General features: G+C 37.9%; 1 long non-coding RNA gene across 1 annotated transcript; it reads right to left on the reverse strand.

Annotated features, from left to right (window-relative positions):
• Positions 1-2151: 2151 nt before the first annotated feature.
• Positions 2152-12422, reverse strand: LOC136007441 (uncharacterized). The gene is made up of 2 exons (XR_010609712.1): positions 12322-12422; positions 2152-2412 (listed from the first exon to the last, which is right to left on the reverse strand). It is a non-coding gene; the product is annotated as an uncharacterized LOC136007441 (long non-coding RNA).
• Positions 12423-13060: the final 638 nt, after the last annotated feature.

The raw sequence follows: 13060 nt of genomic DNA on the forward strand, positions 1-13060 counted from the left end.
GTCTTTTTAAGTTGAATTGTGCTGAAGTTGCAAAACGGGCTAGGTGTGCAGTGTTTCCTCCAGCCGTGTATTGGGCAGACTCAGAGGGAAAAGGTCAGATCCTACAGCAGATCTAGGCAAAAGGAATACCACAGAGGCTCAAGCATTAAGATCTTCAGCCTAGCAAGAGGTACTGGTACTGGGCATATACAAGTATAGTTATGGACATGGCACAGTGCAAAGCTGCGTAGACTGACCCAGGTTGTTTAACCCTTCTCTCAAAAAGTTCATCAGACAAGGATGAGTGCTAACCTATCACATATAGTGGTTTTAGTGCTGGCATTAGTTCATTCACAGACAGCTGAGGCACGTCCCTTCAACACTGCACTAAGCCCCACAGATAAACCTTAGTAAATCTGTTATGAGTTTTGAGGATCACAATCAGACTTAAGCAGCAAAATGCACATCAAGCAACTTAGTGCTCTCACGGGTTTTGCTCTTCACCCCCAATTCAAATACTTATCTCTGGTCATTTGATTTGGAGATGTTAAGTCCTTTTCAGTCACCGGACTGGTACTGCTCATTATACAGTTACTAACACAAAGCTGAAATATGACATCAGAGACTGAACTGAGCTAAAATTAATTAGATTTATCTGGGATTAAAGAAATACTTTGTGGTAATTAAAATGCTTTACTGGACACTGTCTCTTTAATCACACACCAGTCTACCTGATTAGTTAGTTGAATCCACTTAATTAATTTTTCACTGTCTACTACCTCTCTTTATTCTGAAAAATATCCCTTCCCAGAAGACTTCAAACAAGAATTGCATACAATGTTTTCCAGAACTGTACTGATAGAAATTATCTTAAAATCTTGATGTAAAATTTGAAGCAAAATGCAAATATGAAGTTATTATCCATATCTCCTATTTAAATATTGTGACATTTCAATGTAATTGCAAGCAGCTACCTAAAAAGCTAAGAAACTACTTAGATATACCTGTCTGTAGGACTAGCCTATGTGTTACACAAGAGAGAACTTACTGTAAGAATATAAACCTCTAATAAGATGAGTGACTTTTACTAAGCCACTCATGCTTGGAGTCTATTAAAAGATAATCTTTGGTACAGTACTTCCAGAAGAGCAGTGAACACAAATCAATATTCAGTAAAAAACAGATTAAGAAACCAAACTAAAGATATCAGAAGTACTCAGCAGAACAGACATACAACTTAAAGATTTTTGTTCATCATGAAAGGATAGGGTCTCTTTTAGCTCTTGGGAGAGAACAATTTTTAAGGACAAGACCCTGTTTTCTCTTTCACTGAAGGTACAAGCACATATATTACAATGAATTTGAAATCTCCATATTTTAATTTAAAAATATACTGGAAAATTAAAAGCTCAGAGATCAGCTGATCATGGGAGAAAACCCTGTATTTTGTACAAAAAAAGGAGCTTCTTTTCCCTCACACCTTTGAATGTCTTTTTTTTTCCCCCTGCTCTCTATGGAAAGAGAAAATTTCTTTCTTCTTGAGATGAAAGATGACCTTGCAGCTGGGAAACTGGATGAACATTCAGCAAAGGTAAGCTTATTGCCAACTTCTTCAGAGGAGAAAATGTGTCAATGGTTACATCATGCATCTTTCCTACTCAGATGGCCAAATCTTTGGACCTGTCAAAAACTCTTACTACGAAAGTAAGCATATAACTTCCTAACAAAAAATGAGACATATCATGATGGCATTCTCTAACTTCTCTTTCAATACCTTTAATATGAGGCTCCTATTGTGTCAAAGAGCAGTTTTGCCTTCCTTTACCTGTCCTTTGCTACCGTTTTCATATTTTCATTTTCAAACTCTGAAACCTAAGAAGGCACTTAAATTTAACTTAACTTTCACCTTCTAATTACTGCTATTAAGAAGACACAAGACCCAAAGGATTCTAGGGATATATTTGCAGTAAAGTCTAACAGTAGACAAAAGCCATGTGTTTTAACAGCAAGGGCAAGTGACATATTTGATTTCATGCCTAAATAGTTAAACAAGAAGAGAAACAGACCTATTTAGTTACTTATTTCCACTGTTACATGATTTAAAACCTGGTCTACCTAGTACTAAGAATTGTACATAGGGAAAATACTAGCAGGAATTAACATTAAAATCTATTTTGCTCAGCATTAAAGTATATTTATTATTGAATATCATTTTCATATTTCCAGCTTCCATCCATCCATTTTTTGAGTCCTTATTCAAGAAGGAGTAACTCACAACAGACTTCAAAATAACTTCAGATACTCACTTCAACTCTAAGTATTTAGTGCTGTAAAGAGGAAACAGTCTTTAAAACACATGCCACAAAATTTGCTTGTTTTTTCTTCTTCTTTAGATTATTTTCTTCTGATTTTTAAACTTTATTCTTGCACTTCCTGAAAAAAGAAATTTCACATTCTTAAGTGTTTGGTCTTTTTTTCCATTGTCCTTCCCCTTTTTTTTTTTTTTTTTTTGTTGTTGGTGGTTAATTTTTAACTGTAGAATAACTAAAGTTTAAACACGTAAAGCTCCCCAAACATTTTCAACCTTGAAATCCTCCTTCTGTTACAAAAATAAGCTCTTTCACTCTTAAACTGATGCGAAGCTTCTCCTCCCACAATGTCCTTCCTTCCATGGCTGCTTGCATCCAATTGATTTTTTTTTCCTTATGCTTTCAAAAGAAAAAGCAATGGAAAAATGTGAAATAAAGGAGAAGAGAAATTGTCTTCCCAGAAATGCAAAAAGCCTGAAAACACAGATGGAAGACAGCAACAATCAAACATTTGATCTTTTCCCTTCTACTCCTCACTAGGGAGACTCATGGACAGGCTGGAGTGAGCCCAGCAAAGGGAACAATGATGACTAAAGAATTAGACTGTCTGTTGTATGAGAAAAAACTGAGATCACTTGGGTTGCTCACCCTGGAGAAGAGAAGGCTCAGGGGGAACTTATCAACATGTATAAACACTTGATGGGTAGTAATGAAGAAAATAGTGCCCAGCTCTTCAGCTGGACCTGAGGGAAGCTTCTGTCAGCTTCTCACAGAAGTGACTGCTGCAGCCCCCCCCAGTACTAAAATCTTACCATGCAAACCCAATACGCCTTTTTTCCTCACAGCTTCTGCAACCTGTATCACTGGATGCATGCCTCCTTTGCTCTTCTGCCTGTCAGCTTTCCTTTTGCTCTTCCCCCCCACCCTCCATTCCCCCTATGTTGAAGTAAAGCTACGCTTTACATTGCAGAGCTTCATGAAACATTTCTTGTATGTAGAATCGTAGAATAGTTAGGGTTGGAAAGGACTTCAAGATCATCTAGTTCCAACCCCCTGCCATGGGCAGGGGCACCTCACACTAAACCATGTCACCCAAGGCTTCGTCCAACCTGGCCTTGAACACTGCCAGGGATGGAGCACTCACAGCCTCCCTGGGCAACCCATTCCAGTGCCTCACCACCCTAACAGGAAAGAATTTCCTCCTTATATCCAATCTAAACTTCCCCTCTTTAAGTTTTAACCCATTACCCCTTGTCCTGTCACTACAGTCCCTGATGAAGAATCCCTCCCCAGCATCCCTATACCATCCAAGGTACCCTGTGCCTTGTGTCTTCTTCTTAAGTCTTCACAGGTCTTTCACTTTTCCTGATCAAGCACAGCCTTCAGCCTGTATTTGTGGTTTCATAGACTTTGCCCAGCTAGAGGTTTGAATTTGGGACAGCTTGTTATAGTTCAAAGCAATAGAATACCCACTCTGAAATAAGGGAAAATGAGTTCCTTTCATTGACAGTTTTATTCTATTTTCTCCTTGTGCTTTGATAACCAGGCATATCCTAGTCATGACCCACCCCCATCAAGGTGCAGCTGCATCTAGGAAGAGTTCTATGTAATCACATTTTAAGTGTTTCTGCTTCAGTCCATAGTCATAAATGTCAGCTGAAAGTTAACTTTCCTGTTTATTAAATGTATCTTAATAATGTCATTGGAAATCTAAGTGCTTTATTGGTAGCAAATGTAAATTGACAATGCTGTGGTCTCTATCTGCCAGTCAATCACGGCAGGATGAGTTAGTGAGGTAAAAGCAGAATAAGGGAGCTGATTACAGAAGACATTTGAAGGAAAATATAGATAGTAGAGAATATTTTTATATTTAGCAGTATCAGACTCCCTACAGTTATTCCATAACTCTTTATGTAGCAGAAGAGCATGATAAAGATCCAATCCCTATAGCCTATTTCTTTTAACTTAAGCTCAGAAGAGAAACATACACCTATCTACCACCACCTCTTTTAGGAAACAGCAAGAAGTAATCCCAGGTTATGGGAGACAGCTCCTCAGGGAGCCCTATCTAGACCCACAGCTGCTGGATGGGATCATAGGAACATCTCCGTCTTATTCCCAGCCATACATTTACTGATAAGAATGGCATAAAACTTTCTGTGCTGAAACTTCTGAAAGAGCAAATAGTAGAAAGCAACTAATCACATCTCAAGAGGGTGATCAGAAAGCCTTCCTCTGGGAAGAAAGAAGACAACCAGCCTTCTTATAAAGATGGGCTGGAGATTCAATCCTGCTTGTCTATCCAGGATCTACAATGGCTTTGGCAAAATATTTGTTAGCAAACATGAACTCCTTAATATTGCTTGATTTTTAACACTGAAAAAGACTAAGTGCTAAAGTCAACAAGTACTTAAAACCTCAAGTTTATAACTTAACCCTCTCTGCCTTACATTCCCATACAACATAACATTATTTTGTAAGATTTCTATTAATGCCTTCTTGTATTGTTTTCAGTAATCAGGCTTCAAATTCGAGTTCCTAATTACCAGTGAAGTCTGAGTAACAGTAAATCAGAACTTCATTATTGTAGTATTATGCATAAAAGGTCATAAGTGCTATTTGATTGACGCTATTTGTTTCCTGTACACAAATGAGAGTTTCCCTCTGAGCACAGCAGATACCATCTTGAACACTATTGTTATGGAGCTAAAACACTGTAGAGACATCTTTTAGAAGAGAATTAAAATAACTCATAAGCAGCTGAACTAAAGAAACCCGCTTTCCTGTGGATCTGAGTCTTGTCTCCTACTGCTTTCCCTCATCATCTGTTCCCAAAACCTTTTCCTTGTCACAATGGTCAGTATAGGACAAGGCACTGCAATGCTCCATCTGCCTTGTCATGAGCATGGACTATTCCTGGGGAGCTGTACCTGGTTTCAAGCTACTTATTGAGCAATAAGCAAGCAGTAAGAGTGTGCTGATTGTGGCACTGGCTGACCAAACAGAATCGACTGAGTTTATGTAGTTCCTCTTTGTTTGGAAGCACTAGTTTGGGTTGTTTGCCTATTCAGACAGAACGTTCACAAGACATTCCAATCTTTATCTGTCTGGAGATGTGCCACTTCTGACAAACAGAGCAACAATGGCTAGCTGGTTCAAAATGCATAAGGAGGAAATAGGGAATCAGATACACAAAGAGCTTGATCTGATCAGCCTCATTTACATACAAAATTATTCTAGCCCCCTTCTTCAAATCTTACTCTTAAAAGATTTATTTCAAACTCAAGCAACAGTGGTAGGAGTCATACCTATATATGATATAGGTAGATATATAATAATCAGCTAATAATTAATATAAACACATAATCAGCTAATTTCCGACAAACATGTAAGATAAACCCATGTCAAATATCTAAAATTGGAAAAAAAAGCCAGATAAAGAAAAAGCAGATTTGTTAGGTACACAATAACAATACCATAAAAATACCTGAAGTCTTAAAATGTCAAGTGACTAATTATTTCATAAATGACTATTTAAGTCAAGCAGCAGACTTGATTTTTTTGAAGAAACTATAATCGAAGTACTTCGCAATTTTTTTGCTGCCTATATAAAATGAAATAATTGCATAATTAGCATAGAATTACTTTCAGGAGTGACTAATTTTGGATTCTATTAAGTACATATTAATTGCTATGCTAGCAACTACACAAAAAAAAAAAGTGAAAAAGCCTTCCCTTAACAAGATCAACATTTGCATTATAAGACTATCAAAATACTATTAAATGAATTAAAAAGTCCAATATTGAATGCCCTCAAAGCACAAGGCAGTCAAATACAAAAAAGACCATTAGACTCATAAGGCACTGCTGGCAAGATTCAAACTGACCTCAGACTCAAAAGACTGGTGTTGTACCCCAATGAAGATAAATACTACTTATGAATTTACTGGTGCAGGATTAGGTCCATTGATATGTTATGTATTGACCGATGTTCATTAGCTAAGTAGAGTCCACTTTAAAACCTCGTTTGTAATCTATCACACATAATTACTCTTACTGTTTTTCAGCCTGAGGACTTATAGAATTACAGAATCATTTAGGTTGGAAAAGACCTTTTAAGACCAAGTCCAACCATTAAGCCAGCACTGCCAATTCTACCACTAAGCCATGTGTCCAAGTGCCACATCTAGACATCTTTTAAATAACCCCAAGGATGGAGCTTTTAAGAAGTCTCATCTGAAGCGTCATGATCCCATGATTACCTAGTTTACAGACTAGAATAATGTATAGGGTACACATTGTCATCCAACATGACTGTGGTTAGAGAAACACTGAAATTAGAAGATTGCACAGTGTTAGTTTTTCAGCTTTTTAGCTTGATGCTCATGTTTGCGATTCCATTTATAAACAGGTGAATGTACGACATGTCCTTGACTCCTTTCAAAACAAATGCTAAGATCTCTTTAGACCTTTAGCACCATAAGAATGACTTTTGCACATAAATTCTACCATGTTTAATGAAATTCCTGTACCATCTCGGTCTCGAATTTGACTTAGAAGGGGTTTTGGTGGGTTTTTTTCCTTCAAATCATCTGTTGGTTCCCACACTCTGAAGACATTTCAGAATAACTACTCAGCATGTCATGTCTTTTTCACCACTCTGCCTAGAAGTTTTTAAGTCACAGAATAAATACAAGGAATAAATACAAGTCACAGGAATAAATACATTTGGGTAACTGTAACTGCTAAACATAGGTAGGTAACTGTATTCCCCTTAGAATAAATCACAACTGGTGATTTTCCATTTGTATTTGAAATCCCATTTTCTTTCAGTTCATACACAAAATGAAACTACTGAGTCTGCACTTCAAATGACCTCAGCACTGCTTCTTCTAGGCAGTCCAAACTCATATAACTGAAAAACATCTGAAATAATGTTAGAAGATATTGATACATGTAGAGCTTCTAACTCACAACATATTTGTCTTTCAAAAAAAGATACACACACAAACATGCCCCATCAACCAAAGCAATGTTGTTCATTCAGATTTCTTCACCATCCTATTCTACTTGTCATTGTGGGTAACAACTGAACTGGGAAGTTAATTGACCACTCTGCATTACAGTGAAGAAGAATTGAGTTAATCACTGGTAGCTTCACAAGTAACAATGTCTAAGTTGTTGTCTGGTTTTGCATTTCTGATCTTCCACTAGTCTGGCCAATTGTTTTTTTTTTTTCCCACTAGTAATCACTCTGCAGTCACATTTACAATAGTAATTTTGAAGGGAGCAGGATCACCACCATGGGTGATAGGCAAACTGAGATCACTTTATTCTTAATACAATGCTTTGGTTAAAAAATAAAAGATACATAAACTAATTGGGCCAGGAAGGAGTTTTCAAAAATAACTATTCTTTTTGAAAAACAGAAATATGGCCTTAAACAGAAAATTACATAAACTGAGCACAGAAGAGCACAAATTGCTTCGGAGATACTTTCTCCTCATTATGAAGACTGACCTGTATATTTCTATCTTGTGTTGTGAAAAAAGTGATTACTTCAGGTACACAGAAAGTGGTACATTGAACAGGAGAGGGTAAAAATACTGCTGTATTCAGAAGAAATCAATAATCCTTTCCCCCATGCAGATAAATTTAGCAAATCATATTCTTCAGTGACAGTTTCTGCCCTGCATAAGAAAACCTGTGTTGACTATGATTAAGAAATGATGTGCTATGAATAAGAAAGGATTTTAAGATGCATCCTCTCAGCTTTCTTAATTTCAAGTAGAATTGGATATTTAAGTGTGTTATGCAAAGTAGATTCTCTGTCATTTCCAAAACAAAGCCTTCAACAGCTTAAATTAACTTGTAGATGCCTAATAAAGATTACAAAAGATGCTGCATGTTGAAGTAAATCTGAATTATGGTAATGAGCTATCCCTTTTTTCTATGGAAGCAACTATACTTAACTCTCAAATATTTTCCTTTGGCCTAAATTAATTGAATACAAAATGTTATGGAGGCTTAAATAATTAAATTAAATGGTGATTAGAAATTAGCCAAAGATAGTTCTACTACATACTACCTTATCTTAGATATTCATATACAGCACTGGAATTATGATTCCAGTAATACACTTATAAGTAACGGTAGCTGAATAAGGCCCAAGGGTCTTTGGGAACAGGTTGTGGGAAGACCTGAGTAAATTCTACTAAAGAGAGCTGCTCTGTGAACCAACAAACTGGATTTGGGAAATCTGATATGAAGCAGAATGGATGCAAAAAAGAGTATGCTGCAACTTAGGACTGCTGACAGCACGGACACTACCTGCATTAAGGGGAAAAGGAAGTAAAGGGAAAGGATTTCAGCTCTGTTTCTTTTATAGGAATGTGGTCACTTGACAGTCCTGAAGAGTCGTGCTATGTGAGCTGACCCTGAAAATCACCTTGCCCAAAGTGAGGTGCCTTATACATTCTGCACCCTTCTCTGAATCAGCATTTTGGAGAGAAATCTCAAAACTTACAGCTAACTACAGACTGAAAGAGGAAACAACCCGCTTTGTGGTCTATGCTAATTTTTCAGACTGTTTTCACATTGATTTTATCTGAAGTGTTTACCTGCTACGTATTCAGTACAAACCCATATTAATGGTATCCTGGGCTGCATCAAAAGGAGAGTGACCAGCAGGTCGAAGGAGGTGATCCTGCCCCTCTACTCTGCTCTTGTGAGACCTCACCTGGAGCATTGTGTGCAGTTCTGGTGTCCTCAACATAAAAAGGACATGGAACTGTTAGAACAATTCCAGATAATCAGGGGACTGGGGCACCTCCCGTATGAAGATAGGTTGAGGAAGTTGGGGCTGCTCATCCTGGAGAAGGCTGCGTGGAGACCTCAGAGCAGCCTTCCAATATCTGAAGGGGGCCTATAGGGATGCTGGGGAGGGACTCTTCGTCAGGGACTGTAGCGACAGGACAAGGGGTAGCAGGTTAAAACTTAAACAGGGGAAGTTTAGATTGGATATAAGGAGGAAATTCTTTCCTGTTAGGGTGGTGAGGCACTGGAATGGGTTGCCCAGGGGGGCTGTGAGTGCTCCATCCCTGGGAGTGTTCAAGGCCAGGTTGGATGAAGCCTTGTGTGGGATGGTTTAGTGTGAGGTGTCCCTGCCCATGGCAGGGGGGTTGGAACTAGATGATATTGAGGTCCTTTCCAACCCTAACTTTTCTATGATTCTATGATGATTCTATGTTTCTCTGATGTTGTATCCTGTCACATATCTGCTTACACATCACCACTGAACTTTGGTGTCTCATAAGTCCAGGCTCTAGTATGCATACACACATCACACAACATAAACCCTGTCCCTTCTTGACATCCTTCAGTGTAAAATAAAGGTTTTCCTCTCTCTCTTCACTATGCCTTGCCTTGATGACATATCAAGTTGTAGAAAATCTAATAATTTTTTTAATAATCCAGTTCCCCCTTCACAGACTCATACTTCGTGAATTGTTGTGTTGGTAAAATGCTTTTTGACTGAATAGCTTTTCTCCAAGAAGAAAAAACAAACCAAACAGCCTACACATAAAACTTAATTTACATATCATTTTTGTCTCTTAGGACAGCAGGAAAACTTCACACGTTCCTACAGTCAACTAAGTGTATTTGCACTGCATGCATTTCTGACAAGACCTTCTTTAACAGGAGGTCAAACCCATTTGGTCTTTGAAACTTTATCTTTCTTTTTTTTGTCACAGCTTTGATAATAGCACCTCCCTCCTTATCCTAAAGATAGCTAAGGCACTGATAATATCAAACAATGTGCTTTAGTCACCTCTGATTACTATCTCAGGCAAAATGACCAAGTTGCTATTTAATTGTTTTTAAACTTTGCAATACAGTGAACCTCCTTTTGCATTTCAACCTATGCAAAATAAACCAACATGTATTTATCTGAAGTATTAGAAGGTCTGCTTGCAGATTTTCAACCCGATCCTGCTCACATTAACACCTATATTGTAGTGTCTTGAAGGCAGCTATTATTACTTTTGCTAATTCCTACGCTGCTCTGCATCCCATCTGTATGTCAGGTATCTCAAAATAATAATTAGCAGTACTGGTCAGTCTCACCTGCAGATAGACCATAAGTCATATAAATGGCTGTGGAATAATTCAGTAACTCAAAAATCCTAAAACACAGGTCACTGCTAAAGTTCAATCTACCTTTGGACAACAACAATAGAAGGAAAACAATATAAGTGAAAGACCTTTCTGCAAGCCTTTCATGGCGGGTGAACTTCAATGTACTCAGATTGTGTGAGAGAAGGCAGCTCCTGCCAACAAGATTAAACTGTCAAAGTGAATGAATTTAAAACATAGGGTTTTCACTTTCTACCTATTTACATATCACATGGCGTTTAGCGATTGGCAAATTAGACACAAATCATGTGCAAATCAATGCAAATTACTGGTTCACACACATAATGTAAACTCCACTTTTCATGTTGGGATGTAGCCAACTCCTAGTTAACAAGCATATGGATTTCAGAACTGGGGTAAGTGAGCTGAGTCAGAAGCCAAAGCTTCTACTCCCTTCCACCCTCTCCCACCTCTCATTCCTCCACTTGGCACACAACCACACAATTTCTTACTCAATCCACATAATTCAGTCAATACTTGCCTTATGTGAGACTTGGTGTAGGCAGGTAATAAACTCTAGAGTCATTAAATTAGGCTATGCTTTCTCTAATTTGTGCTCTTTGGTTAGTTTTGTGGTCACTTACACTAATTAGAAATGCTTGGTTTATTAACAGAAGGTATATATACTTTGGAAAACCCCTTGAGATCACAGAATTATTTATAGATCTCTGTAACTTTGTTTTCTTGACTTTTGTACTGTGTCATATATTACTACTCAGAACTGAGCTGGCAAAAGCCATTTGAGCTCATCCTCACAATTAAAATCCATGCCATTCACTGCTTCTGCATTGCCACTTTTTATTTCAGAAGGGATCTCTCTTTCCCCAAGAGAGATTATATACAATCAGAATCACAGAACTGGGCAAGAGTTGTGTCTGGAAGTAACTTCTGGAGTTTTTTCATCAGAACCTTGCTCAAAGCAGGGACAATGTCAAAGATAACTCATATTGGGACATTTGGGATATTGTGCAGGTGAGTCTGGAAAACCTACGGGGTCTGCAATTCCAGTCCTCCCTTGCTGGCCCTTGTAAAGACTGTGACTGGGAAAAAAAAAAAAACAAAACAACGATTTCTAATATCCCACTGGAGTTTCTATTGCTGAAACTTGTAGCTTTTACCTCCTGACTTTTCATTGTGCAACCCAAAGAAAAGGCTGCTTCTGTCTTCTCTCAGTGTCCCTGTAGGCAGTGGAAAGAAGGTTGCTATAATTCCCCTTACAACTTCCCTCATACCATCCACAAGCATGCTGTGCTGCAGCTCCCAGCCCTCTCTGCTGTACTCACACCCATTTCTCAGCTTTGGAGGACTCTGCAAGGTTTTCCACAGACCTCTCAGTACCAGTTAACTTATACTGCTGTCCATTGGTGTGCTGCTGCCAGTTATCTCTGAAGTCTGAATAATAAGTTTCTCGTGCAGTTACCAGCCACATTCTTTCACCCTCAGAAATCTGCATAACAGAGACATTCCTTAAAGGCCAGGTAGAAAAAAAGGCACCTGGAAAACTCTCTTAACTGTTTCTAACCCTCAAACTGACTTTGAAGTTTTGCAGACAGGGGAGATCAAAACAGGCTAATCAAGCGAATGTGCCCACTGGCAATATCCAATCCAATTCCAGTGTATATCGGAGAAAATCCTCCACAATATGTATGTGTAACAAAACCTGAACTTTAACTACAGCTGAAGTCACAGCATCCATTTAAACTCCCTCAGGCTGGAGTGTCTAGCTGGTCATGAGTGATTTCAATCCCTGTCAGGTGTGAATAACATAAACAATCAGACAAATATGTCTTGTATGACATGACCCTTAATCATTGCAGAAAACCAAAAGGATACTGACCTTGATTAATGTTGTGCTGCTGAATTTGATATGAAAGCTGCCATTGATCATGGATTCCAACTACAGGAAACATGCAGAGGCTTTATTTTCTTCCTTTTGTTTATTACTTTAGAATTTAAGGTACATTCAAGAAGAATGTTATACAGGCTGCATCCATAATTTTATGCTCCCTGCTGAATATGAAGCTCTTAACATTTTTTGTGTAAGAAAAGGATATATAACCAGGGCTCAAGAGGAAATGCTAGTTAAGTTTCTATTGTAATGTATATGCAGGAAGACAAAGTTAAATTTCTACAGGTAACTCTGCAGGCAACATTTTGTTGACCATTGCCTATGTAATTTCTACAACCTAAAGAAGGAGATCTATTTAAGTTTATAGGATTTGGCCTCAATAATCTGCCTTAATCAGAAAGGTGTTTTAGCGTTCTGTAGCAGTACTGACACTCTCCTGCAATGTATTAAAATTAAGTTATAGTTTATGCTTTTTTTAATTGTTAAAATTAACACTTTTCCATGACAATTTCTTTTTTGAAACTTGCTCATTTCACAGCTCATCCTTCTCCTGTCTAAGTTGTTCTTTCCTTTGCTCCTTGCCTTGCTGCCAAAATGAATTAATTCACTTATGCCCATGGTTTTGCATGTATAAAACATCAGATATCAACGAGCATTTTCTGACCTTCTGTTTCTTTGAGTTCTGTTCATTATTCTGTGGTTTCAAATAACCAGGGACTATACATTT

Source organism: Lathamus discolor, chromosome 1 (assembly GCF_037157495.1).
Source record: "Lathamus discolor isolate bLatDis1 chromosome 1, bLatDis1.hap1, whole genome shotgun sequence".
Lineage (NCBI taxonomy): Eukaryota > Metazoa > Chordata > Aves > Psittaciformes > Psittacidae > Lathamus > Lathamus discolor.